We start from the raw sequence: 27,896 nt of genomic DNA, 5'->3' as shown, positions 1-27,896 counted from the left end.
TTTGATAGTGAAAATAAAAGGCCAAAAGTAGTTTTTCCACCACTGAATATAAAAATACGAAGCAGTATCATGTATTGTTTTGGCATGTTTTCTTCCATGGCAATGTAAGTGCTTTCTAATAGTTGACTCTTATTAACAGCCTCCTGAATATATTCTGCAGGTTTTCAAAAGGCATATATTTAACTAATTTCTTTATGTAGCTGGCAGTGCTATAGCATCTTGGACTCCTGAAAACCAGGTTGTTAGCAAAAATGGGTGGAATCTCCATCATGCTTTAATGTACTTAACAATAGTTCTGAAAAACTATATTTCACTGAAAGTCACGGTCAACCTGAAAGACTGTTACTGCAAATTCTGTTTTATTGCATACAGAATTTTATTTATGAAAATGTAGGCTTTACAAATGGGTATATTAAGGGAGCTGTTTTTTTATGATAATATAGGCATATGGATCAAAATACCAAATGTCAGCATTTACACGTGGCTTGCAAAGCTTGCTCGTTCAATCTGTATGTTGACATACGTAAGCTGAGAGCAGATGAATGACTCAGTTGTTCATTTTGTCCATGTACTTCATATGTAAATGTTTGAAAATGTGATCTTACTGTCAAGATAGTGAGGAAGTGACACAATAAATCATGAAAATAATTTTGATCAGTTAGGTATTAACAGTGATCTTAACTTTTCAAACTTTATTTATAATTTTCTTTCATGGAGTACTACTTGCATTAGACTAGAATTTGCACTTTGCTAGATATGGGCATTTGAACTTTGTGGAAGAAGTTAATGGGAAAACTAGTAAAAAAATGATTTCCAAAGCTTCTGACAGTACTTCCTATTCCAGATCAATTAATAACGATTAAAGCTGTCAAAGACTGCTTTGAATTAATTGTCATGTTCTTGCACATATTTAGAATTACTCCAGTTGTCTGTTTGTACTTTGTTCTGGTGGGAAAGTACAGGTGGTGGCTACAGTTTACAACTGGTGTTAAGCCTTGAGATTTCCAGAAAAATGGCAGCTGTTACAATAATTATACACTCTCATTCCTCAAAACTTAGTATTTAATATAAACCTAAACTGTAAAATGAACATTTGAAACTTGTTGAAAGTGTGTACAAGTCTAGATGGATGTGGTCAACTGCAGTACAAAAAATTAATGCAACTTCAAATTTTCTGCAATATGCAATAGATCTAATAACATCAAGTCTGTCAATTTTGACTTTGGTGGCTTCATAAAAGCCTGTCCAGAAAGAGTTTTGTTGTGATATTTTCCACACCCTTGAAAAAAACAAGGGTTGTAGCTAACACGTGTCCTCAAATACATTTAAATTTATTTCGTATTTTTTACCAACCAATTGAAAACATTTCTAGAACTAGATTTTTAAGTAGACTATCTATTTAAAGAAACACATAGGTAGGGTTTATTAGTGTAATCAGAGCTCTGCATGCTGAAATATAATACATACAGCCTGTGAGTTTGCCTGTAAGAACAGTATGAAAAACTTCCCTGAAAGCGGAATGTTTCTTTGGCTGCGTTTGTTAGGAGGCTTGCCAGGCAGAAGGTCAAAAAGACTGTGCAGTGGGAGCGCAGGGCGACGCGTGGCAGGTGCTGCGATGAAAATGGACAGCTAACTGCTTGAGAAATAGTCATCTAATGTGGTAATCAGTGAACAGGCTGAAATAAACCACACGAAGAATGCATCTCAATATACATTTCTCTTCCTGAGAGAAATGAAAAATGTGATTCCCCTCATGGGAGTAAAATGAGGTATTGTAAAGGTAATGTGTCATTGGAAGGTAGAATTAATAACTCCACAGGAAACATTCACAGATGTCATACTTCTGGTTCCCTGGCAGAAGCAGCCCTGCTGCGGTATCTTCAGAAGTTGATGCTGAAAGTGTGGCGAGCTATGCCGTTATAAAATCTATGATATATTTTCCATATAAGGTGATTTGGGAGACAGCCTTGAAATGAAAGTCTAGAGAGTTCCTTACTCTGTTTTCTCTACGTTATTTCGTATATGCAGAAATAATGTTGAGCTCCCAGAATACCACAGGGATTATAAGATATTGTAGCAGTGAAACTTCTGACTGCGGTTCAGTTTTAACAAGAAAATTCTGCAAAAACTTTGAAGTTAAAGATCTTTTTAATTTGGCAGTTACTGATCCGTCCTAATTCCTGACAGTGTCCTTCACCAAGGCTTTCCAGGACACCAGGCATATTGTCACCTCGGCGTTCTTCCTTCATCTTTCTTTACTATCTGGTGCTGTGACAGCCCTCTCTCAGTTGCACTGGGAATGGGGAAGCAACCCACTAGAATTGATATCAGTCTCATGATCTCACCCAAATCTGTCCGAAACCCTATGTTCTCTCTCCTAATAAGTAGCTTCCTCCCTGTTCTCCAGGTTTTGCATGTCCAGTATGTTTTGGTTTTTTTTTTTCCCCTGACTGTGGAAATAGCAACTTCTGCCAAAGTGTTGCAGCTACCCCATCGCCTTGGTGGGGTGTGTGTTCAGCTGTGCAACTTCTGCTCCGCTGCTGTGTGCTTTGTCCTCCGCTGAAAGTCCAGATGCTCACTGCATACTCAGCAGATTTGATCTCAAAAGAGAAGAGCACCGAGTGAAAACAAGGTCTGAAGGCTGTGACATGAATGAAATCTCATTTTAATCACAAATTATTTAGAAGCATTAATAAGCAAGAGAGATTTAAATTCTGAAATTTCAGGTTCTAGGTAGATGAAGACTACTTTTCCTGAGCACAGGTGCAGATTTATCGTGTGTTAACCTGCCTTTATTTGTTCCAAGTGGAATTCATAGAATTCCTGAAGAGAAGACTCCAAACTGAAAACTATAAAAATACTTCAGAAAAGCAAAGTTTCACTCCACTCTTTCTCATACAGGAGGTGTTGAGACTGCATGATGGCAAGGCAGCATGACTCACTGTCCCTGTGAGCTGCACATCACGGGGAGTTCTTGACGTACATTGCAATAAGCATATTCCACATGCCTGCATTCCTTGCATAAAACACATGGAATGGCCGCAAGGTAGAAGAAACTCACGGGGTTAATGGTTGCTTGAAAGAAGACATCAAAGATGTGACTCTTGACATATAAATAGAGAAGAAAAGGTGAAGTAAATATCACCAGTAATACAAATGTCCTATGGGACACGCTGGGCAAGCAGGCGGAGGGCTGAGAGGCAGGGGCCTCAGCGGCTGGGGACTTTGTTCCTTGTCTCGTTGCCAGAGTAGGTTTGGAGTAGTCCTTTGGTCAGGAATTACCGTTCATGGTTCATAAAAGATGTGGAACAGGTAGCTCTTTAATTCGGGTCACTGTAAGCGTTGTTTGGAGTGTCGAAGGGTTTGGGGAGAAACACTGTTGTTACAGTTTCCGCAGTCGTGGTCAGGGCTGTTTGCTACCTACCAGAACGCAAATTCATGTTTTCACTCTGACTCCTGCTCCCATTTCTGACTGTTTAAAGGCAATGTGTTTCTTTTTACATTGTCCAGTTACATTTGGACATCCAAACGGGATGGAGACCACAAGAGAAGTAAAAAATGTTTCATTTTCTTTCTAAATTGAAGACAGACTGCTATTGAGGATGCCCTGCTAGCAAGCAACATAGCGTAGGAGAAAATAATCTCCTGCTAAAGACTGATGTGCTATGTTCTACTGCAAGGCTTCTGCTCTGCCACACTTTCTTGGTGTTCTTCAGTAGAATGACCCCACTCATTTTGGGTGAAGTAGGAGAAGGTGATTTGCTGACTGGTTTACTTCATCCTGGGAACAGATCTGAGATGCATTCGGTCTAGCTGCAAATGAGGCACTGTTTTTAATGTGAGATTTGATTTTAAATAGTTAAACACCTGCAGGGAAGTCTGTAAGCAGCTGCTGATTTTTTTTTTTTTTTTTTAATAAAGGGCAGCACATGACATTTATGGTTTTCTCTACTCAGGGAATTGTAGTGGGAAAGAAAGGATGATTTCTCACATAGCTGTTGGCATACCTGGATTTTTTCAGGGCTTAGGCAGTGTTGTTAAGTGTTCTAAGTTGTGTATGTTAGGCTCTTCACTGTCTTCAGTAAGCTTCTCTTACTTTTTGGATTAATTTTTTTGGGTCAGTCCTCTTTTAAAAAAAAAAAAGTCGGGGAGGGAGAAGTCTTGATTTCCCAGGTAAAAAAAATGTTGTTTGTAAGGCTGATGTGTACAAGAAGTGTGCGCCCTTGGAGGGATTCCCTTTAGGAGAAAAACAGGTTCAAGACTGGGATGCCCTGGTGGAATGGTGCTGTAAGGATAGTGATCTTGTTTAGCAACTTGGAAGCAAATCTTTTGGAGATTTTGGCTGGGGCCGTAAAACCGATGTCTGTTTGTGTCAGAAAAATGCAGTCAACAAGCCTCCTGCATTCGACTCAATCCATTGGAGACATCATAGAGAGGTACTCTGTTCGGAGGCCTGGCTGTAGCTGGTTAGCAGTTTGCAGGTTGATTGGTTCAGTAACGAACACAATGTCCACTGAGGCTGCAGGAGCCACTCCGTTGCCCACATGTAAAGATACTCCATCCTGAGACAGGCTTATTTCACCCAAATTGTTAGGCATGTTGGTATGTTCTATGTGTATAAAAAAAATACAGAAGTATTTTTAGCTTCTGTTGGTATTGGAATGATTTACTCTTAATACCAGTGAAAGAAGGATGAGAGATGAAAGGCTTTTGAATATTTTATTAATGTAATTCTGATGTATTGGATAGAAACTGTGGAGAAGACTATATGGCTTTCTTATTCAGAATAGGTCTCATCAGGGTTGTGAATATCCCAGAAATCACAAGAAATGCATTATTCTGTGTGGCATATATAAGGAGAGTATTAAAACTTGGTCAGGCATTGGAACAGGCTGCCCAGGGCAGTGATGGAGTCACCATCCCTGGAGGCGTTCAAAAAATGTGTAGGTGTGCCACTTTGGGACATGGTGACGGTTGGACTTGATGATCTTAGAGGTCTTTTCCAACCTATGATTCTATGATTCTGATAGTAACTTGCTTAATTAAAACAAGTGAACTCTGCAGTTGTATGGACCTCATCACTGCAGTTTGGGACTGTATTCCCTCCCTATGGTGAAAAGCAGAAAAAATGATCTTATTGTTTCATCTGTAGATGATGTTTACCTGTTTTTACTAATTATTAGCTAAGGCTGGACGAAGTAGTGGTTTTACATTGTGCTCTAGCAGGATGGTTGGTTGTTGATAGTTTTTCTGACAGCTGCTTCTGTGAAGGTTCAGCTTTGCATAAGCTTTCCTGTGACACGATTTAGCCAGCAAGCAGACCGCTGCAGTGAAATTTAGCTGGGGTGTGTGTGGTCTAAGTCATGGTGGAAAGGGTGACTTGGGATCCGTTATATAAAGCGTTGAAAGTCAGCAAACTGACCTGGAACTGCAGTGTGTATTAGTGAAGAGCAGTGTTTTGCCTTGCTGAGCAGATAGGTTGCTGAATTGGGAATGAGCCAGAGTGCCCGCGGGGTCTGGCAGTAAGGGGTGTTCTGGTTTGCATGTTGCATACATGGTGCTCAGAGTGGTCAGATTTGCATTTAATGAACTGCGGACGGTAGTGTGAGCACCTTGTGAGATGAGTTGGATATTCAAAATATCTTCACTTTGAGAGTAACCTCGAGGATCTGAAACAAGATTTGATATGTTCTTGTGGTATTGCACCAAAAAATACACAAAAGTATCTTTAGGGGGCAATTAAAACAAAAGACTGATATGTTTCTTTTTATTTCTTTATTTTTAATTGAGGTATGCACTTTATGTGCTGAGAAGGAGATAATTTGAGATTTTGCAATAAACTCTTTAGATTCTGGATTTTGGGCTTCTAAAATAGTCAAGTCTGTCTTATGCTGTGTAAATTATGTTCTTACAAACTGAATATAGCCCTAAATTTGAATCATCAGTTTTCTTCGCTGTGGTATTGATACTCATTTAGTACTGCTTTCGTGGTGACTTTCAGCGTGAAGTTTTGAAGGGTTTACCAGCAATTTGTTTCACCTGTCCGTAGTTGAAGTTTCCTTGGAAAGTTTCATTAACACACTAGCATGGTTTAAAAATAAAAACTCAAGAGAATTACTTTAGCTCAATTAAGTAATATGGTGCATGAAGAAACTTTTATATTATAATTGTTCCAAAGCATTGCGAACTAGCCACTTCTCCATTGTGAGGAGAGTTCTACCCCATTTTTTATCCACAATCGTGTTTCTCGGAAATCCTACATCTGCATGTAGACTACTTGCAGTGCTCCTGTTGTCGTTGTTTCTTTTCTGCTGTGGTATTAAAAAACCCCAACATTTAAACAACTCTTAAATGAGTTTTATTTTGTTGCTTGCTGTGTATGTAGCAGTAAAGAGCAGAGTGAAGCAGCTGGAGTTATCTGCAGTGGATTGCAGAGCATGATGTGGGTGATTTGTCGCTCCCAGTAGCTAGCAATGGGGTGCTTTTCAAGCCCCAGTTCTGTTAGAATTCTTGTCAGGAAAAGTTCATTTCTCTCTCCTTTCCCTCCCTTCAGTCCCCAAAAAGAAGAAATACATATTCTTGATAGTGTGTTGTCAGGTAGACAGCTGTCCCTGTGGAAACAGTAGCAGTTGTCGTTAATCAGTGTTTAGCTATTGAATGTTTATAGTCATTCCACCTAAATGTTTGTTGATGTTTGAAATACTAAATAAATAAGCATTTCTATACTCCTGTGTTAATTTAGTGACGCGCTGTCAGTGTCTTAGGAAACTGGATTCCAAAGGGTTCTCAGTCAGCTGGTTAAGCTCCACTTTGAAAACAGAATTTGCCTGCTGGCTTACCAGTTTACGAATGTTTACTGTTTATTTCAGGCACCAAATTACTATTTTTTCTTCCATCTTTTCTGCTTGGTGCTTGTCGTATGAGTCACAGAATGGTGTGGGTTGGAAAGGAGCTCTGGAGATCATCTGGCCCAAACCCACTGCTCGAGCAGGGCCACCTACAGCTGGTTGCCCAGGGCCATGTCCAGATGGCTTTTGGATATCTCCACGGATGGAGACTCCACAACCTCCCTGGGTGACCTTTGCCAGTGCTCAGTCACCCTCACAGTGAAAGAGGGTTTCCTGATGTTGAGAGGCAACCTCCTGTGTTTCAGTTTGTGCCCGTTGCCTCTGGTCCTGTCACTGGGCACCACTGAAGGGAGCCTGGCTCCATCTTCTTTTCACACTGCCTTCAGCTTTTTGTACCCATTGATGAGATTCTCCCTGAGCTTTCTCTTCTCTAGGCTAAGCAGTCTCAGCTCTGTCAGCCTTTCCTCATATGAGAAATGCTCTGGGACCTTCATCATCATATAGTAGCCCTTTGTTGGGCTCTCACCAGTAGCGTCATATCTCTCTTGTACTGGGGAGCCATGAATCAGACCCAGCGCTCCAGGTGTAGCCTCACCAGTGCCGACTAGATGAGAAGGATCATTTCCCTCGACCTGCTGGCAATGCTCCTCCTCATGCAGCCTGGGATACTCAGAGCCTTCTTTGCTGCAAGGGCACACTGCTGGCTGTTCAGCCTGGTGTCCACCGGGACCCCCGGCACATGCTCTGCAAAGCTGCTTTCCAGCCTGTTGGCTCCCAGCATATATTGGTGCTGGGGTTGTTCCTCCCCAGATGCGGGTCTTTGTAATTCTGTCAGCCCATTTCTCCAGCCTGTCCAGGTTCCTCTGGATGGCAGCACCACCCTCTCATGCATCAGCCACTCGTCCCAGTATTGTGTTGTCAGCAGACTTGCTGAGGTCACATTGTGCCCCGTCATCGACATCATTAATGAAGATGCTACATAGGACTGGACCCAGTATTGACTCCTCTTACTGTGAAGTTCAGGTACAGTGTTATGCACAGCTCAGTGGTACTCCATAAGGAATCACCTTGCTTTTTCGTCTCCTTTAAACATTACTGCCTTGCACTTCATCCTAACTGTGAGTATGATTCTGTAGCTGGAAGGGAGCACAGTAGTGTTCCATTATTTCTTTCAGGCATCTTTGTAAATTGGTGTGGTGGACAGGTGCAGCTAAACCCATTACTTGCAAAGCCATACAGATTTTTCATGAAACAGCAGTCTTTTTATATTACCTTACTGTCCAGATGGCTAAGTATATGGTAGAACAGAATTAGTAGATGTTGGGGAAATCTACCTCCATGTGGAACTGATGGTAACATTGGCAACCAGTCAAAAAACCCTCATAAAGGTTGCAGCTGAAGGACACCACTGTTGGAAACCCAGACGAAGGTACATTCCTGAACTCAAGAAGGAAACACAGAGGATGCATTATTGTATAGAATGATTAGATGACTGACTAATGAGCCTTGAGGGGCAAGGAAATTGGCTACAAAAGCAATTAAAAAGCACCTGACATTCCAGTGTACTCTGTATAAACACTAAACTCCAACTATGTTTAGTTGGCAAAGCAAAACAAATGGCATATAAGCACACAGGGCAAACTCTTACAGGAAAAAACCCCATGTTAAACATTGTTCTGCTGAAAGTGTGCTAGTAAATGCTTTTTTTTGTCAGAAGGTGTGATAACACATTGTAATATTAGCATTACAAGTCACTGTCCGCAGTTTTCGTTAGTTATTCTGGATGTTCAAACCAGTATGATACTGCATTAAAACCTGTATTCTGCTTTAATCAGTCTATTGTTAGATACTGTTAGGTATTGATGACAATTTTTTTCCTTTTTTTACCTCTAGCGACAAAACTTCTATGTAAGAGTCCAGATTTCACTAACAGGGTCATTTTGCATAAAATCTGATGAACTAACGTGGGATACATGTTCCTGTAACATAATGTGACATCTACTAAATGCACTTAGACAGGCGGTGGTCATTTTGGGTGCGAAGGAGTGTAGTCAGCCTACCTATGAACCTTGAAGGCAGGGGAAGTTGATTACAAAAGCAGTTCAGTGAACGCTTGTCATTTTGCCAGATTGAAGTAGCTTTACTGATGGAAGGATTCTGCCTTGCTCGGTAACAGATAACCAGACAACGTGGAAGGCCTCTAGCAAGCTGGAACAAAAGGTTTTCCTTCAGGCTTTGATGGTTAAACCATATTGTGCCCATGCTCATAACATACAGCTTCAGTATACGAAAATCTTGACCTTGTGTGGTGAGGGGAGGGAGTTTCACAGGCTTCCACACTGACAGAGGGGACTTCTACAGGAGCGAAATGACTTGAATATTGCATTGGTGGATAAGGGAAGTGCAACTGATGTAATCTGCCTGGACTTGGGCAAAGCATTTGACACTGTCCCACACGGCATCCTTGTCTCTAAATTGGAGAGATATGGGTTTGACGGATGGGCCACTTGGTAGATAAGGAATTGGCTAGATGGTCGCACTCAAAGAGTTGCAGTCAATGGCTCAATGTCTGAGTGGAGGCCAGTGATGAGTGGTGTTCCTCGGTGGTCAGTACTTGGACTGGTGCTGTTTAACATCTTTCTTGGTGACATGAACAGTGGGATTGAGTGCACCCTCAGCTAATTTGCCAACAGTACTGGGCTGTGTGATATGGTTGACACGCTGGAGGGAAGGGGTGCCATCCAGATGGACCTTGACAGGCTTGAAAGGTGGGCCTGTGCAAACCTCATGAAGTTCACCAAGGGCAAGTGTAAGGTCCTGCACCTGGGTTGGGGCAATCCCAAGCACAAATACAGGCTGGGCAGAGAATGGATTGAGAGCAGCCCTGAGGAGAAAGGACTTGGGGGTGCTACTTGATGAGAAGCTCAATGTGCACCAACAGTGTGCACTCACAGCCCAGAAGGCCAACCGCATCCTGGGCTGCATCCCCAGCAACGTGGCCAGCAGGTTGAGGGAGGGGATTCTACCCCTCTACTCTGCTCTGGTGAGACCCCCCCCCCGCCCCGGGAGTCCTGCATCCAGCTCTGGAGCCCTCAGCACAGGGCAGACCTGGACCTGTTGGAGCAGGTTCAGAGGAGGCCACAAAAATGATCCGCGTGCTGGAGTACCTCTCCTGTGAGGAAAGGCTGAGAGCTGGGGCTGTTCAGCCTGGAGAAGAGAAGGCTGTGGGGAGACCTTAGTGTGGCCTTTCAGTACCTGAAGGAGCCTGTGGGAGAGCTGGAGAAGGACTTTTTGCAAGGGCATGGAGTGATAGAATGAGGGGTAAGGGCATTAAACTAAAAGAGGGTAGCTTTAGATTAGATATAAGGAAGAAATTCTTTACTCTGAGTTGTGAGGCATTGGAATGGGCTGCCCAGAGAAGCTGTGGCTGCCCCCTCCCTGGCAGTGTTCAAGGCCAGGTTGGATGGGGCTTGGAGCACCCTGGTCTGCTGGAAGGGGTCCCTGCCCATGGCAGGGGAGTTGGAATGAAATGATCTGTGAGGTCCCTTCCAGCCCAAACCGTTCTGTTATTCTATGATTCTGATTTTGTTCAGGTTTCTCTTTTGAATGTACTTTCAAATTAGGTGTTAAAGTATTTCATTTTCAGTTTCATCCAATAGAAGCAACAACTTTGGAATTCTGTTGTCAGGTAATTCTGGTGAAGCCTGTGAAGGTCAGGTAGTGATTTGAAAGGCAGTCCTGCTGAACCGAAGTTGAAGTGTTCATAATATTTTAAGAGCAAAACGAGGCTTACTGGTAATATTGCTAGGGGTGATCTTCAGCATTGTTTTCGGTAAATCTCTAGCAACCTTTTCTGTGTAGAGGTGCTGAAAGTGTCACTAATTTCTTTTTTCCTGATAAATGTGTGCAGCTAAAGGAGGCTTGTTTCAGAAGGTGGTAATTTGCAGATATCTATTGCAGTTGTAACTATGTGTGACAAGGAGCTGACTTAGGTGTTTGAAGCAAGGGTTTATATCCTGTGTAACCCATTGGAAGGAAAGAAATTAGGTGGGTTTTTTTTCTTTAAGAAGAATTACAAGCACTTCTAAGAAGTGTTTAATAATGGTTAATTTGTTATCAGAAAAATTGTATCCCAGGCTGCATCCCCAGCAGTGTGGCCAGCAGCTCGAGGGGATTCTGCCCCTCTGCTCTGCTCTGGTAAGACCCCACCTGGGGTCCTGCGTCCAGCTCTGGAGCCCTCAACACAGGATGGACGTGGACCTTGTGGAGTGGGTCCAGGGGAGCTGAGAGAGTTGGGGTTGTTCAGCCTGGAGAAGAGAAGGCTCTGGGGAGACCTTAGCGCAGCCTTTCGGTACTTAAAGGCAGCTTGTAAGAAAGATGGGGACAGGCTTGTTACCAGGGCCTGTAGCAATAGACAAAGGGTAATGGTTTTAAACTAAAGGAGGGCAGATTTAGACTGGATGTAAGGAAGAAACGTTTTACAATGAGAGTGATGAACACTGGACCACGTTGCCCAGGGAGGTGGTGAATGCCCCATCCCTGGAAACGTTCAAGGTCAGGTTGGACGAGGCTCTGAGCAACCTTATCTGGTCGAAGATGGCTCTGCTGATTGCAAGGGGGTTGGACTGGATGAACTTAAAAGGTTCCAACCTAAACTATTCTATGATTCTGTGATTCTATGAAAATCATTTTTTGTCTATAAAGACAGTTTAAAATTAATAATGTATTCATTTCTCATTTACCTTATGAAAATCAGATTCAAAGGTCCTCTTATACTTGGATTTTACAGTATGTACTGCTGAGTCCTTGTTTCTTAACAAGGTAATAATTCTAGATTTCTGATCTGAAAGAACTTTATTATGAAGTGACATATCTGGCTTTAGAGAGGGAGGTGGAATTGGTACATCTGAAATGAATGAATAATATATAAGGACTGATACTAGCTTTGCCTCATGGCTTGGCCTTACTATTTATCCTCAAGCAGAAGCAAGAAACAGGAAAAAAGAAAGGTTGTTAAGGTAGGAAGTTAAATATTTAATACTAGCCTTTGTGCTGTACATTCTCCTTTTGTTGTTTTCATGGAAATATGTTTTGGAATTGAAGGAAAATGTTATTTATATTACAGTAATGGCAGAAAGGGCATATTTGATTGGTGCATCAAACTGCTGGACTGTGTAAAAGGCATGAGAAAAAATTCCTGGAAGAGCCTTAAAATTTTCACTATTATCATCCCATTTCATTGGGTATGCTGTGTCATTTTGATTTTCATTTGGGATTTGTCTGCAACAACCTTTTTTTCTTTCGTCTTTGTAATGAGTAGCAATAAGAGGTGCTTGTTTTCCCGGTAGAAGTCGTCTTTTTCAAGCCCTCTGAAATTCATCCCATCAGTTACAGCGCACTGAATGTAACACACATCTTGTGTGCTGCCTTCTGTTGTTAAAAATTTTTTGTCAGCCTCTTGGATATAAAAATATCCATTAGAATTTCTGTTTTCTGGGCAAAACAGGAATTGGATGTTACAGAAAGGAAGGGGCTTGGAGCAGAGTGGATCTTTGGGTGAAAACATCAGAAATAGTTAGAAAAATCTCAACTGACATATTTTCTTCTCTCCCCCTGGAGGATGTAGTTAGAGTGTTACGGTATGTTTGAGATTTTTTTTTTTTTTTTTTTTTTTTACCTGTTTTACTGGTGATGAGCAGAGATAAAAACATGCTGACCTGTTTGCGGTACTGTGGCGCGTGTGTCCTGGACTGATGATCATTCAGGCTATGTGGAAGGGTGGTTTCAAGGCTTTTAACATTCAGCTGAAAATAAGAATTAAGTATAGATTCAGATGTTTTGTTCTTTAAAGAAGGAGCAAAAAAAAAAGTCATTACAAGGCTTAGTGTTTTCCTCTTTGGAAGATTTAAATGTTTTAAAATAAGTTTTGATGTTTGTACCTATCTACTTTCTCACAAAGATGAAGTAAGGTCTGGGCTAGTTGGCGTGGACCGGTATTTTAATCTGTCTCACAGGAACCCTTCTGTGCTGGGCACTCTGTCTCAGATAAATAGAGTACCTCATTTCTTCTACAGATCTATGAGAAATTTTGTGCTAGGTTTTTCTTGTAAGAGCTTTCATATGAAAAAGCTATTTTAAAGATAGTTTGGAAGTAAGCTTTACCCCCTCCCCCATGTGTCTCATTTCACTGAATTTTAGAGCATTTTCAGTGACTGAAAGAAGCAGGGATGTCCTGGTCACAGCTATGTCTTGCTTTGGTTTCAAGTCAAAAATCTAATTCTGCTGGTGTTTGAAGTGAGAGGCAGTTATAAATATACGGACACAGGTACATACATATATATGTTCACACTTTTTTCCCATGTTCACGCTTACTTTTTTTTCCTTATGCAGAGCTTGAAAAAAAAATTGTGTTTGGAAACTGAATGCTGCCAAATGCAGTTGAATGATCACTTCTTCAAAAAATGATTTGTGTAAGAAGAAAAATGTAGCCTTGGATTTTGGAAAGATGAACAGTGTGGAAACTAAAACGGCTGCAGTACTTGCTTTCCAGGGCTCAACAGTCAGCTCCTGTGCTACTCGTTCTAGCAGTAGGCTTGGCAAACGGATACCACATAAAGCTCAAAAAATTTAGCGTGATTTCACTAAGGTTTTTGGAACACTGTCACTCATAAGAAGAGCCGTTTTTAGGTTGCTGCTTCTTGGGATAGAAATGATCAACAGCCTTACGCAGGCATTGTAGGCAAGAGTGGTAAAAGTAAGAAGTGTGGGGCTTGGGGGAGACTGTAAATGAATTTAACTTTTTTCCTAATTATTTGCTGAATACATGGTTAAGGTTTTTGAGAATGCCAGGTCATTAACCACCCTGATAATGATAAACTAATAGTGTTATGTTTTAGATTAGATAGCATTTAGAACATAATTTTGCAGTTTTTTAAAATATAAAATCTCTTCAGAAGTGTGAGAAATATACTGCGACTTCAGTTATCTTCCCTATTGACTTAGCTTGGTGTATATAAAATGTTTAAAACTGAAGATACTGCTCATTTTAGGCCTGAGGAGAACAGGAGGTAAGGTAGTCTGGCTCGGCTGTCTCTCGTACGACCTCCTCTATAGCTTCTCTAGTTGCAATCACAGAGTCGTCGTAAGAGCGTGGACTGATCCTGACATGTCTACGTCACAGAAATGGAAGCTGAGCATTGCATTTGCACAGCCTAAGTAATGTTTTGTACCTAGGAACAGAGAGGGTCAGTGCGAAAGGAGGATGTCTGAAGAGTTTTGTTTACTTTGAAGGGTGGACTTGGCAAGTGGAATGTAGGGCCAGACCCCCTCTTTTCTGGACACTAGTGGAAGAGGAGACTGGCAGAAGGTTGACCTTCCAACGTTCTGCCTCTCAACTGGTGTGAAACTGCCTGTAGTTCCTCACAGGCTGGTGAAGCTGCACTGGCAAACGCCATCTGAAGAGGCAGTTCGGTGGTCTGTAGCTGAAAACGTTATGTGTCAGCGCTGCTTCTGCTCCAGCGTGCGTCTGCCAAGAGCAGCAGCAAGGCACAATAAAAGCATGCTTTTAAACGTGGAAACTTTGATTTTCTTCAATGATATGTCTTGGAAGTAACAGCTTATTTTTGCAGTAACTTCACATGTGGTGAAGACATCTGAGAACCCTGGTTTAGGGTTGGATGGGGTACTAAGGTGCTTCACTGAGTCAGGACGTCACCTGGGTTCCCCAGCCTAGAACGGTGAACTTCAGGAACAGCTGAGTGAGTATGGGCATGAATTCGTGTGCGTTTTATCTGTGTGCCTCTGTCAGAGTTCAGGAAGGTAGGGCAGTGTAATGTGAGGAGTCAGGTTCTCTGAGCGTAAGTGCATTTGTGTTTTGTTGGTTGTTTATATCAAGGAAAACTAGAGATAAAAATAATACCGGATTAGAAGCATGCTACTTTAGAGTTTACAAATCTCCATGCAATACTTTCAAAATGAAATAAAACGTGCATCAAGGATCTTGCTGTAATTTGGATACAGGTTGAGTACATATATTGTATTTTATCAATTTGTATTTGATGTTTTTGCATTAAGTTGATGTATAATTTGATGTTGTAAGCTTTTCAGGGTTTTAATGATTCTTGCAGAAAAACCTCAACTCCCTCTGCACAAGCCCAGTTACAGTGGGTTGTGTTAGAAAGTAAGTGAGATTGCGAAGAAGTGATGTTGCAGGAGACGTTCTGATGCTATTTGTGTTTTGGTTTAAGTACATTACTTATTTACAAGTTGAGTGTTGCAGGTTAACATCTGTGAGGAGCTGCTTAGTGTAGAAAAGATTGCATTCCAGACCAACAGCCTAACAAACAGTAGAGAAATCACAATTAAATAGTGTGTTTTAATCTTTAAATGCTAATAATGTACTTTCAAAGACCCAGAAGAAGCCTATGTAATTAAAAAATTGGTAAATATCTACAGAAGTATCTTCTACCCAATTTTCCTGTTAAGCTTGCATTAAATTAGAGTAACTCTGTGAGGAAGCATATCTTATAAGCTATCAAGAGATAGATCTGAAGGACAGTTGTTTGGTTGTGCTTTTTTTTATACAAGCATTTACTTGATAGAGATGACATTAATAGAATTTCAGAGAATTAATCATAAAACCTGATATTTTCTTTAGAATAAAATATTTGTGTCATGCAACTGCAAAAATAGAAAGCAAGAAGTTTTAAATATTTTAAGGAAAATCAGTTTGGAGATGACAGATAAATGTATGTAATTGTTGGGGTACAGGACCTGATGATTGTTGGTCAAGTCAGTTCAGAACCAAATCTCCTAGCAGAGTGCTTTTTGCTTTTATGATTTTTTTTTTTCTCATGTTTGCTTTGAAGTACTTTCTCTAGCTAACATATATCAAAATCAGAAATGTATCAGCGCCGTATGGTAATAGGCTCATTGTCTAAATAATGTAGGTTTCATAAGCACAGTTGATTTAAGGATCACTTTTCACCACTTGGACGGCATTTAACTATAATTTTAGAGTTGAAAAGAGTGCCCTGAAATACACAATAATTTGATGGGTGGAATAAAAAAGATTGTTCGTTATGCAGTGGGTATAGAATTATAACAATTTCCCCCTGTGTTTACTTATGAAGGACAATTTAGTTCTTGAGGGGAGTTGATTCTCCAAATTTCTGCCATAAATGATTATGAACTATACATAATCCCCACAGTATTTGTTGCCTTAGTAGCAAATGCCGTATGCTGGAGCTCCCCAAAACAGGCGTTTAGTTGGCAAATTCACTCTGAACAGTAGATGTTCAGGTGAGGGGAAATTTGGTGTTGAAGCATGCAAAATAACTGGGGCATATTATACTCTACATTTTTATCTTTTGTTTGAAACGTTTTTTCTGCAAACCTTTGATTGGAGTCTTGCTAGCAAAGGATCCAGACGCCTTCTCTTTTTAAACAAGTTTAGGATTAATATCTGTGTTTTCTATGCTACAGCATGTAGCATCTACTGTCGTACACTCAGTTAAAAATACAGTGCGATTAACCTGTGTGTTTCCTTTTCAGGTAAGTCTGGAGTTTATTTTAATTATAAAATTGTCATAGGTGGAACTTGTCTTCATTTTCTTTTTTCTTTTCTCTTTTTTTGTTCCCCCCTAGTTGGATTTAGACCTGAGTTCTTCCAGTGACAATCCTAGTGTTTCATGCAGACCTAAGACTGATACTCTTGGAAAAACATGTATAAAAGATTTAGGTCCTTGAACTGTGATAGAGACACAGTCTAAGCATCTTAGTCTCAGGCTTCCAGTTTTTACTTTAAAAAATAAGACTTAGCTTAACTCAGCTGCCTTATAGGACAGACAAGAGTTTTGGTCCCTGTTCTCAGGATAAATCTGTGTAGTAGCTGATGATTTTAGTCAAAATAAAAGATGGAAACCAGAGCATGGTACTCTGATGCCTGTTGAGGCAGTAGCATTTTCTGCTTTACCTGTCTTGTCTTTCACAATGAATTTTAATCAGATCTTTCTTTCTTTTCTAGCCAAGCAGAACACTGCAAGAAATATTTTCATCCAGAATAGTGTACAACACATAGCTAGGAGCTGTCTCCTGAAGGGATATAGGTAGAATTATTTTTTTTTTTTTTTCTCTTGGGTAGAGAAGGGAGTTCAGCCTGGATTTCTTAGTGACTGGATGAGTGCTCTGCCCACTAGACTGATGTGCAATTGGGTTTTAGGGGGCAATGGACTTTGGAAAGCCTCAACGAATCCTTAGCCACTGTCACTGGGGGAAAAAAAATGTGGATCAGAGAATGTGAGGCTGTAGTAGTATCTCTGTGTATGTTCAGAAAGGGAATTCAGTAGACAAATACATAACATACGTTTTAAGAGAAATATGCATATATATTTGTCTATTATCTATATGTAGAAATACTGTATCATTATAAACCCTTGTTGCTAAGAGATTGGAAAAGGAAGGAGCCCCATTACATTTTATGTTTCTTAATCTCACTTGTACTAGTATATATGAAGGTTGTAAATGACAGTGTGCATGCTATGACTGCGTGTGCTTAATTTTTTTTCTCCAGTCTGTCCTGAATGAAGGAGTTAACTGAGTAGAAGTGCCAGCCAAAGCTGGGAACAGGCACGCTTGCGGCACCTGGCTGGTGCGGCTCAGGGAAGAGTTGGGAGTTCTGCCGTCGGACGAACAGCCCTTTGCCAGCAGCGCATGGGGAATCGTGGGAAGGTGGCTGGGCTGTGGTGGCCAAGTGTCCCCGAGGGGATGCGTTGCCGTGCGGCCCCGTGTCACAAAGGCGCAGAGGTGTGGCACCTGCCTGGTGCTTGTGAGCTCACCTGGCCAGGGCTTGGGGTCCTGGAAAGCGAGCCAGCAAACGTTAGTTGGGCTGAGCTGGCCTTTGGGATCACTTGGCTCCTTCCTTTGCGAGGCTGCTTTCTTCCGACCACTTACCGCTTACTGCGCACTTATCAACTTCCATCCTCTTTCAGAGGTAATTATGATTTGACTTTCAGGGCAGATCTTAGCGGAGGTAGATATGGGGTAAAAGTATAGACTGTTGTATACCTTCCGTGCTGTAGGCTGAGCTACTACACTTTTATAGGCTGGCCAGATATGAGCTACGGGTAGAGTTCCTGTTTGATAACTCATGTTTCCTTGCCATATCCTAGGATAGGGAAGTAGGGGGTGGCAGTCTGAGGCTTTGAGCTCAGTCTAGAATGCTGAGCTGCCCACCTTGACTGATGTGGTAGGAAGGGAGCCAAAAAAGGAGCACGACAAAGGCAGCTGTTAAAGTAGCGGCCAAAAGTTGGCTAGTTATGCGTAAAGGGTGGGAAAGTGTGGGCTGGAGAGACAGAGGGCTCTGCTGCTGATGCTGCCCACAGGCAAGCAGCAGGTCCTCTTCAGAGCAGGTGACACACAATGCAGCGTCTCAAAAGGGCCTTGGTGATTGGGGGACCTAATATATGTGTATAAATATCTGAAGGGTGGGTGTCAGGAGGATGGGGCCAGACTGTTTTCAGTGGTGCCCAGCGACAGGACGAGGGGCAATGGGCACAAACTGAAGCAGAGGAAGTTCTGTCTGAACATGAGGAAGAACTTCTTCCCTCTGAGGGTGATGGAGCCCTGGAACAGGCTGCCCAGGGAGGTTGTAGAGTGTCCTTCTCTGGAGATATTCAAGACCCGCCTGGACGCGGTCCTGTGCAGCCTGCTGTGGGTGACCCTGCTTCGGCAGGGGGGGTTGGACTAGATGACCCACAGAGGTCCCTTCCAACCCCTACCATTCTGTGATTCTGTGAAGACACAGAAGTGCTGTGTACTCCTTAATAGATGTTCATGGTTTTCAACGTTTTGTAATTCCTTTTTGACTAAGTCATCTGTAGCAGTTGTATAAATTACTTCTAATGATGCAGTATTGCTGAAGAATTTTGTTTTGACTTTGCAGCGTGTCATTATTAGCTCTAAGGAAAAAACCTGTATTGTTTGGTCTGTATAAAGGACATTTAAGAAAAGAAGGGTGAATTCAGATCAAAAGAAAGAAGGAGATTTGAACCTTTGCCACAGATGTTTTCTTTAGAAGGGAAATGTAAATTGTGGCTTTGCAAAGTGAACTGAATGGAACATCTGTGAGTTCTTGTTTTCATTCTTCCAGACTTCTCTTACGTTTCTACTAGTCTTAGAGATGCATATTCATCTTGATTGTGCTTCCATTGCCTGTTAACTTCAGCAGTGCTGGACGAAGTCTTTTATGAGAAGAAAAAAAAAAATTTGTTGAGAATATCATCACTGTGTCTTGACCTGTTTTAAAAACTTCTGGATAGTACAGGCTGGTTAGCAGTTGCTAGTGGAAACATGGGCACGGTTTGAATGTCGGTGTGAGGCTGCAATACACAGACAACCTGTCTATTATGTTTTGATAATTGGGAACAAATTAAGAAATGTAACAGAAAAGCTGTGAACGAATCTTGATTAGCTGTGGTTACTCAGGCTTATGTTAAAGATTCTCGAAGCTGCAGCTCAGAAGGAGAGACAAGAGTTTATAGGGGTTAAATCTGGCCTGTATTCTTCTGATTCAGAAATTGAGCTTCCCGGCATAATTTGTGTAGCTCTTCAACAATTACAGCAGATTCGTCAGGTTCCTCTACACTCTTTGGTGGCATCTATGGAGCATTACACAGCTGGGCTGTGTTCTCAGCTTCTCTTCCCTGTGGTGTGCTTTCTTCTCAGCCTGTTCCTAAGGCAGAGCTTAGGAAGAGCTCCCCAGGACACTCCTATTGCTCTCCATGGTGCGGACACACGGTTTCTTTGGCTATGAAGTATCATGTCAAGCCTTCATCTGTGTCCTTAGCTTGGGTTTCTTCTGTGATAGTCACCTGTATTGGGTGTCTGTCCAGCTTTCGGTAGCCGGGCAGGGGAGTGCTGCTTACCAAATAAACTGTCAGCAGTGAGGAGTTTTCTCTCTTGCATGTTCATCTGGACTAGGTCTCAGGCTCCATTTAGTGGTTAAAGATTACTACAGTATATGATTCTGTGGAACGAGAGCTTGCAATTCCCTTTTCTCAGTGCTTATGTAAAGGAAACCAGATTTTAGATTTTTAAGAATCAAAAGTAACTGGATGGAAAACTTGGACACAGATTTCACAGTGGCATGATCGTAGAATAGTATGTAACTGAAATTGTAGGCAAAGTATCTTGCATCAAAGAATAAATGTAAAGAAATGGGTCTATATCTGGGTACACAGTCACATAACTGACTGATTAATTTGTGACTGCCAACTGTAAAACAAATCAGAAATAAAATATTAAAGAAAACCCCAGACAGATTCTGCAGTGGGCACGTTGGATTGTTTTGTGGGATGAAGACAAGTGATTTCCCCCCCCCCCCCCCCCCCCCCCTTTTACTACCGAAATTCAAAACTGGATAATTACTTTTTGTAATTATCCAGCACTGTGTAGATATTGTGGTGTTTTCAGTATTGTGATAGCAGATAGTCTGCCCTGGTAAAAAGTGTTAGCACCAGAGTAAGGGGCTGTCGAGGAAAATACGAGGACAGAGAGCACACCACCAGCTCTTCCACCCTTGCCTGATTAATTCTCTTTAATCGAGTAAGAAATGGATACCAAGTTAAATCCAGGTTAGGTCCATTGCTGTTTCTGACTTGGTGCTGGTGCCGTGCCTTGTCAACGCGAAGACAGTGGTACAGGAGAAAGGGTGACAGCTGAATGGTGAGCAAATGAAAACCAGAGGGCACCGGTTTGTTGGTGATTGCCTGAAAACGTGGCAGCACATTGTCCCAAACCCAGAAATAGTGAGGATGGAGGGCTTTGCTGGTTTTCTGTCCATGCTGTGTCTCTGCTGGAGAGAGGAAGAACTCCGGAAGGAGCCCCTAAATTCTCTCTTTAACTAGTGACAAAATATGATTTTCACAACACTATTAAAAAGCAAGCAAATATTACCAACTCCCTCATGTAGGTGGAGTAGCTGACAAGTAGCTCAGTTGTTTTTGAAGGATCTAGAACTAGATCCCTGACCCCTGCATGGCAGGCGTGAATCTTGGGCACAAGCCGCAGGAGCGACATGCTATGTAAGTAATATGTTGGGCTATATTGCCTCTAATTTCCATCAAGAGATCCCATCCCAGGCAGGAATCATAACTGTTAATTGTCGGCTGCTGTCTAGTTACATTAGCCACTTGCAAAATTTGTTTCGTGGTTCCATCTTGCTGATTTTCTTTGTAGTGGAGGAAGAATGGTGTCACTTATTTATGCTTTGTCTTTGAGCAGTTGAGGTCTGTGCAGTGACCGTAAAGATACTGAATTTAAACCTTGTTAATCACAGTGTTTGTTGTCCATGTGGTTCTGCTTTGTACAGTCAGTTTTATTTTATTCAGTGTCACTTCCTAGGTTCTCTTCTTAGTTCTAATATAGTGGAATTGTAACATTGCATTTTGGAGCAAAACATGCAAACTTAGCATGATATTTAGCTTTTGTTATTTAATGTTTTCTCTTTGGTTTGGTTTTGAAGGTCTTTCTGTTCATGTTATTTCCACAACAGGAAAAAAGCCATTCTGACTATTTTTCTAGAACTTGCAATATTAATTCAGAGAACATTTTTATTTGAAAAGATTTTACTTACAATATGTTGTATAATGTATTTTGTTTAAAACAGTGAAAATTTTTTTTTGAAAATAAAAATCCTTCTCTATCTATGTCTAAAACAAAAAAAGAGTACTTTCGACATCTGCAATGTTGCTTTTATTTTTATCTGACCTGTGCTGACTATGCATCCAATGTCTGACAGGGATGGGGGTGTGTATGTATGTGCCACGTAACCTGTGGGTTTTTTAATATAGATATATGGGTGACTAAGTGTCTTTGTCCTTTTCGTTTCACTGTTTTGTACTGGAGGTATAGGGGAGGAATCCTTATCTTCTCGAAAAATACGTTGCGTGGCAGCAAAGTGATCATGAAAGATGGTGGTGGTGTGACACTGGTGTTAAGCCAGGCATTTTTTTTGCTAGCAGGGAGAGTTAATTTTTGGCTTTGCTTCCTAATATCAATGTGACTGTTGTGGAACAGTCAGTAAATGATGAAAGAAGAAATAGGTGTATCCCATGCAGGTTGTATATTTTTAGGCCATAATGTTATGCAGCTGAGAGTAGGATGAGTTTTTCCTTCTGGTACTTGGTCTTTTAAAATGTTTAACAGCCAGCAGAGAAATCTTAGAAACTGCTTTTACATCTTGATCAGTAATACAATACAGGCTAGTTTAGTCAAGATGACATAATATTGTTAGCACTCTCCTTTAGTACTACACGAGTACTTTAGATGTGTTTAAATGCAGTATTCTTTTGATATATTACGCATGTTAAGAATGTGAGTCACCAGTGTGAATTCTGGTGAGAGAAGACCGTACTGTCTGGCCAAAAGACTGTAGTTGGGTCACTATTTTGAGTCTGGACAGATAGGTACACGTGTTCATGCTCGCTGCTGGTAGTTTCTGTTCAAAGCGGAGGTTGTCGAACAGTCTCACGCTAATGCGTATCCCCCTTCAGCTTTCGGAAGGCGGTATATTGTTGGGGCACAGCAGGGAACTTTGCATCACCACAGCTAGCACCATACCTAGTCTGTGAATAAACAGACTTCATCTTCTTTTGCTATTGATCCATCAGCTTTCATGCAAGCACTAAATTCATCCCTAAAAATAATTAGCTCCAGTGTCTTGGCAGAATTCCAAGTAGGCAATTACATTCTGCCTGCTTAAAAATACCCCCTGTAGTTACAATTGGATAACTTGTAGTGATGGATGATTGTGTGTTTTGTGATATGTTTTCGGTGTGGCTTGTTATCAGTGTGAAGTCTGCTGTAATGCTGAGAATAACTCGCATTGCGAGAACCTATTGGCCAGGATGGCTTATTAGCATGACAAAGAAAAGTCTATGGAAAATATTTCCTCAATATTTTAAAGACTAAAGAAGAAAGATTTAGATGTTCCTTGCATGCTTCAAAATTTTGAGGGCTATATTTATAATGTGTCTTTATGACTATGTGCACTGATACGTAAGAGAACAGCAAGACTGAACCTGGCTTGTTTTGTAGAACTCACTATTAATTATGAAGCCAGGACTGACATTTGAAATGGTTGCAAAAACAGAGAGAGGATACTGATTTTGTTTGTTGACTGTAATACTCTGGGTTCAATTTGATGTTGGTTTATTTCAGAAACATTGCTTAATAGAAGAAAAAATAGATATGGAGTAAAATATATATTAGGTTATGCTTCCAGGGTAGTAAATAATTGAAAACTTGTGTTTGTTTCATTCTTTTTTTTTTTCCTTTTCTGACAAAATGCAATTTATAGTATCTGAATAACTTGTATCTAGTATTAAATAGTTTGAAAAGACTGGGAGAGAATTTGGATTTAGAGATATTTGATGAACCACTAGATGATTAAAAAAATCCTTAAGTAGGGGGAGATGAAGCTTCCATCTCCTTCCACAGCTGAAGACCCAAGCTACGTTTTGATAAACATAATGATATGACTGATCTGGTCTGATACATTTTTTGATTATTTAAATTTTGTGCTCTTCATATTGGTGAAAGAGGTGGAAGGGAATGTACATGTTTTGTGGGCTTGCTCTTTGTTATTGATATGGATACTCAAAAGGGCAGACATGGTCTAGACATCAAGTCCTTGCAATTGTATACTGTCAGTGGAGCATTTTGGGAGAACAAGACAGAGAAAAAAAGATGAGGTTAGCGGCCAATCTGAGGGCTATCCTCCCTTTTCTTTCGTCTTCTGGCAATGGAAAAACAAGCTTATTTTGAGGAGTTCCCTTTATGATGTGAAAGCATGGCATCTCTGACACAAGTTGCAGAGAGTTAGAAAACCTTGCTAATTGAAATACGTAGAACTAATAATTGTGGTCTTTCGAGCACAGGAGTTTGAGAATAAAGAGTCAGTTCTTTTCTAGTCATGAAATTGACTAGAAATAATTTAATAAATACTTTTTTAAAGGAGTTTTTTCTTCCTTCTAGATGCCGACTTTGCAGGAGATTATAGTAGAATTTTTAGACTGTTCTTGTTTCGTATCTATGTCTCTTCTGTCTGAAATACAAGGGATCCACATTGCACTTAAATTACAGAGGCTAGGGCAATTTCACACTTTATGAAGAGCGTAAATAATTTTGTTGATCTTGTTAATTATGACGGTCAGGAATGTTCTGCTGAACAAGGCGGGAAAATTTGCTGTTGAAAAGTTTCATTTAATCTCCTAGCATTCTTAATTTGGCCAAGGTTATTGGTTGTATAAGCTCTGAGCAACAAACTTCAGAACAATTTTGAGAATAACAGAATAGCTCAGATGGTTAATGGATGTTTAGGGGTTTGGTTATTGCCTTTGCTTTTACTTTTCTTTTTCAGTTCTCATTGTTTTACTCTGACTTTAAGCAGTAAAACCTCTCTCTCTGTCTGGAAATCGTGGAGGAAGTTCTATCGCACAGCATCTATTTGCAAGTTGAGTAGTATTTAGGAAATTATCAGAATTGCTTCTTTTTAGTTCTGATGTGGCTCTTCAGTTTAAATTTCCATGTACTTTAAAAAAGGAAACACTGAGAATATGCACTCATATAAGAGTTTCATCCCAAGTAGTTCTACTTTTTTTGCTGCATCTCATTATGCATGCTTTTATAATTTAATTAACACTACTTCTGTTTAACAGGTGTGGCTTTACTAGTGTGATTTAATGGTTTAATGCCACAGTAATAGTAATTCATTCAACATTTGTTTTGGATTTGAAGTAACAATTTCTATGTTTTTCCTTTTTCTGAATATTAGTCTAATCAGTCCAAGTTAAACAAGCAGGAAGAAAAACTGAAGTCAATTTTTGGTTTGATATGGTTTTCTTTCTGCAAGGTGTGATTGATTATGCTATTTCTGCCTGTAATAACAACTTTGATTTCAGTTGAATTTCATTTCAGAGTAGTGAAAGCTGTGGTTTCCTCTTGCTATGGGTATTTCGTGTTGTCTTGGTTTTATCTCGTGTGCTCTAGGACCTAAAATAGCTTAACCTATGCCTATGTAGCCATTTTCTCTCTTGGCATTTTTGCTTTGTCAGTTCTTCCTTTTCTTTGGACATCCTTCCATAAATTCACCCTTTACAGAGAGCTCTTCTACTACACAGTTTGTAGATCTCGGATCAAATTTGGAGGACAGCAATTAGAAACACATTACTTTAATGGCATCTTTAAAATTGCTGAGAAGCCATTGAGAAGGAATAGAGGCAGAATCCTTCTTTGTGCCATTTGTTTGCTAAGTCACATTTCAGTATTGGACTCCACAAATAAGGTAACAGAATAAATTTCTGTAATCTCTGGGATTTGCAGTGTTGTATGGAAAGGATTAACGCTGGCTTGATTTGCAAACCTCAGCTTGAATTACAGGCCTTCGGGAAGAAGATTGAAAGGCTGGAAATAGTCTACATTTATAGAAAAGCAGGAAATTCTTATCAGAAGATACTGGGTGTGGTGGGTTGACCCTGGCTGGACGCCAGGTGCCCACCAAGCTGCTCCATCACTCCCCTCCTCAGCTGGACGTGGGAGAGAAAAATACGATGAAGAACTTGTGGGTCAAGTTAAGGATGGGGAGATCACTCAGCAATTACTGGCATGGGCAAAACAGACGCAACTTGGGGAAATTAGTTCAATTTATTGCTAATCAAATCAGAGTAATGAAAAATAAAAACTAAATCCTAAAACACCTTCCCCCACGCCTCCCTTCTTCCAGGCTTAACTTTACTCTTGAATTCTCTACCTCCTCACCCCCTGAGCGGCGCAGGGGAGCAGGGAATGGGGGTTGCGGTCAGTTCATCACATGTTGTCTCTGCTGCGCCTTCCTGCTCACACTGCTTCTGCTCCAGTGTGGGGTCCCTTCCATGGGGTGCAGTCCTTCAGGAACAGGCTGCTCCCGTGTGGGTCCCCCATGGGGTCAGAAGTCCTGCCAGCAAACCTGCTCGGGCGTGGGCTTCTCTCTCCACGGGGCCACAGGTCCTGCCAGGAGCCTGCTCCAGCACAGGCTCCACATGGGGTCACAGCCTCCTTTGGGCATCCACCTGCTCCGGTGTGGGGTCCTCCCTGGGCTGTGAGTGGGGATCTGCTCCCCCGTGGGCCTCCATGACTGCAGGGACTGCCTGTCTCACCATCATCTGTTCCATGGCTTCAAGGGACCCTCTGCTCTGGTCCCTGGAGCACCTCCTGCCCCTTATTTTGCACTGACTGTGGGGTCTGCAGAGATGTTGCTCTCACATATTCTCACTCCTTTCTCCCATTGCAATTGCCATTATGCAGGGGTTTTTTCCCCTTTTCTTAAATATGTTACCACAGAGTTGCTACCACCATCACTGATGGGCATGGTCTTGGCCAGCAGCAGGTCTGTCTTGGAGCTGAATGGCACTGGCTCTGTCGGACATGGAGGAAGCTTCCAGCAGCTTCCCACAGAAGCCGCCCTGGCAGCCCCCCTGCTACCAAAACCTTGCCACGCAAACTTGGTACACTGGGACATTGAATCTGATGCTAACTAGCAATGCTAATTTCAAGACAGTTTCATTGTTTACTTTGGGAAGGTAGAGACGTCTATAGTCTTCAACAAACATAATGTTCTCTGTACGTTCAAAACCATTTTTCTGCAGCACTGGAAGTCTTCAACTAAGCAGATATTTGCCTCAAAATAAGAAGTAGTAGTGACTTACTGCGTATAAAACTCTAAGTGTCTCGCTTCCTGTGAAGTTTACTGCAATATTAATACTCTGCTCAATTGTCACTCATTCTCTGTAGCGTCCAGACTTCTCAAAGCTCCTTTGTACTTTCCGCTTTCACTCAGTGATTGCAATTTTCTACAATAGCCACGAGGTAGCCGTTAAGGTATTTGCTTTTGAGCTATTAAGGGGCTTGGTATCCTCTTTCTGGCAATCAGCCTGTTTCCATTGTGGGCCACTATTCAGAATGGAATTGGGGTGAGTTTGTGTTTCCTGTGAATGGTCCGTCCATAGCAATGGCTACAAAACCATCAGTAGGGATGAAATGTTCATGAAACCATGCTGCAATCACCTGTTGAAATGAAACCCTAGTGTATCCATCAGGTTTTTCATCAGTCTGTTTCCCAAAGCTATACTTATGACATGAGAAGCAAAAAAGCTGCAGAACGCTGAATGTCTTAAGAATCCCTTGCTTTCTTACTTAACAAGATCAAATCGTCCTTATGCCTCTTTATGGCAATATTAGGTGCTTTGAGAAATTAAGATCCTTATTTCACGTAAGTTCAAACTGGATCATACCACAGAGCATTTTTTTCTGCTTGCTATCAGCAGATCAGTTATTTCTTCACTGTAAGTTTCAAGTTAAGCTTGGCCAAGGCAGAGTATACCAGTTTGGGAAGGCGTACAGCCTACGGCATCTGTAGGCCTGCCACTGCAAGGGATACCTACTCCTCCTTCAGCAGTATGCATTTGATATGATAGCTGTCTTGGAGGCCACTGCAGAGGGGCACCACAAAGAGATGCTGATTGATAGAGGCTGAAAACTATTCCCCATTTGCAAGGTCTGTCGTTTTTATATATGCTAGTGATGGACTCATAGCTACCTTTTCTCAAATAGAGAAGAGGGCTTTTTACAGCACAGTAACAGTGACTCATCTGTGGATTCTGACTGTGGTTCTACTACTTTATTGCTTTTTCTCATTTCTGGGGTACCTCAGAAACATTGCCGTTTGCAGTGGAGGATGCGAGTGGACTGTGGTTGTCTTGTCATTTGTTTTTCTTCTTGGAGCAATTATGCATTCCTAAGACCGCCATTCGCATTCTGATACAGTAAGATGCATGCGTAACTACTGTGTAATCTGTTTTGATTATAGAATTCAGAAGAGGCATGGTTGTTGCTGGTTAAGTACTTGTCAGGATTGAGTTTTAATTGGTGAAGCCCTGACTACCTACTCTTATTACAAAGCCTGTGCTGTGGGAGCTCACGTCAGCTTTAGAGATTGATGCAGAGTGGCAAAGA

The 27,896-nt window shown here is 41.3% G+C and overlaps 1 protein-coding gene across 23 annotated transcripts in view; it reads left to right on the top strand.

Annotated features, from left to right (window-relative positions):
• The window catches only part of RBFOX1 (RNA binding fox-1 homolog 1), a 1,166,109-nt gene that overhangs the window by 262,867 nt on the left and 875,346 nt on the right, over positions 1–27,896 (top strand). Inside the window, exon 1 of one of the 23 annotated variants that reach the window (XM_075435939.1) lies at positions 14,364–14,605. The exons of the other annotated variants lie outside the window; for them this stretch is intronic. The gene's annotated coding sequence lies outside the window, so the exon portion shown is untranslated. Of the gene's footprint in view, positions 1–14,363; positions 14,606–27,896 lie in introns of those variants that run through there. 23 annotated transcript variants of the gene reach the window in all.

Source organism: Opisthocomus hoazin, chromosome 15, assembly GCF_030867145.1.
Source record: "Opisthocomus hoazin isolate bOpiHoa1 chromosome 15, bOpiHoa1.hap1, whole genome shotgun sequence".
Lineage (NCBI taxonomy): Eukaryota > Metazoa > Chordata > Aves > Opisthocomiformes > Opisthocomidae > Opisthocomus > Opisthocomus hoazin.
This window is presented reverse-complemented; position numbering and strand designations above follow the sequence as displayed.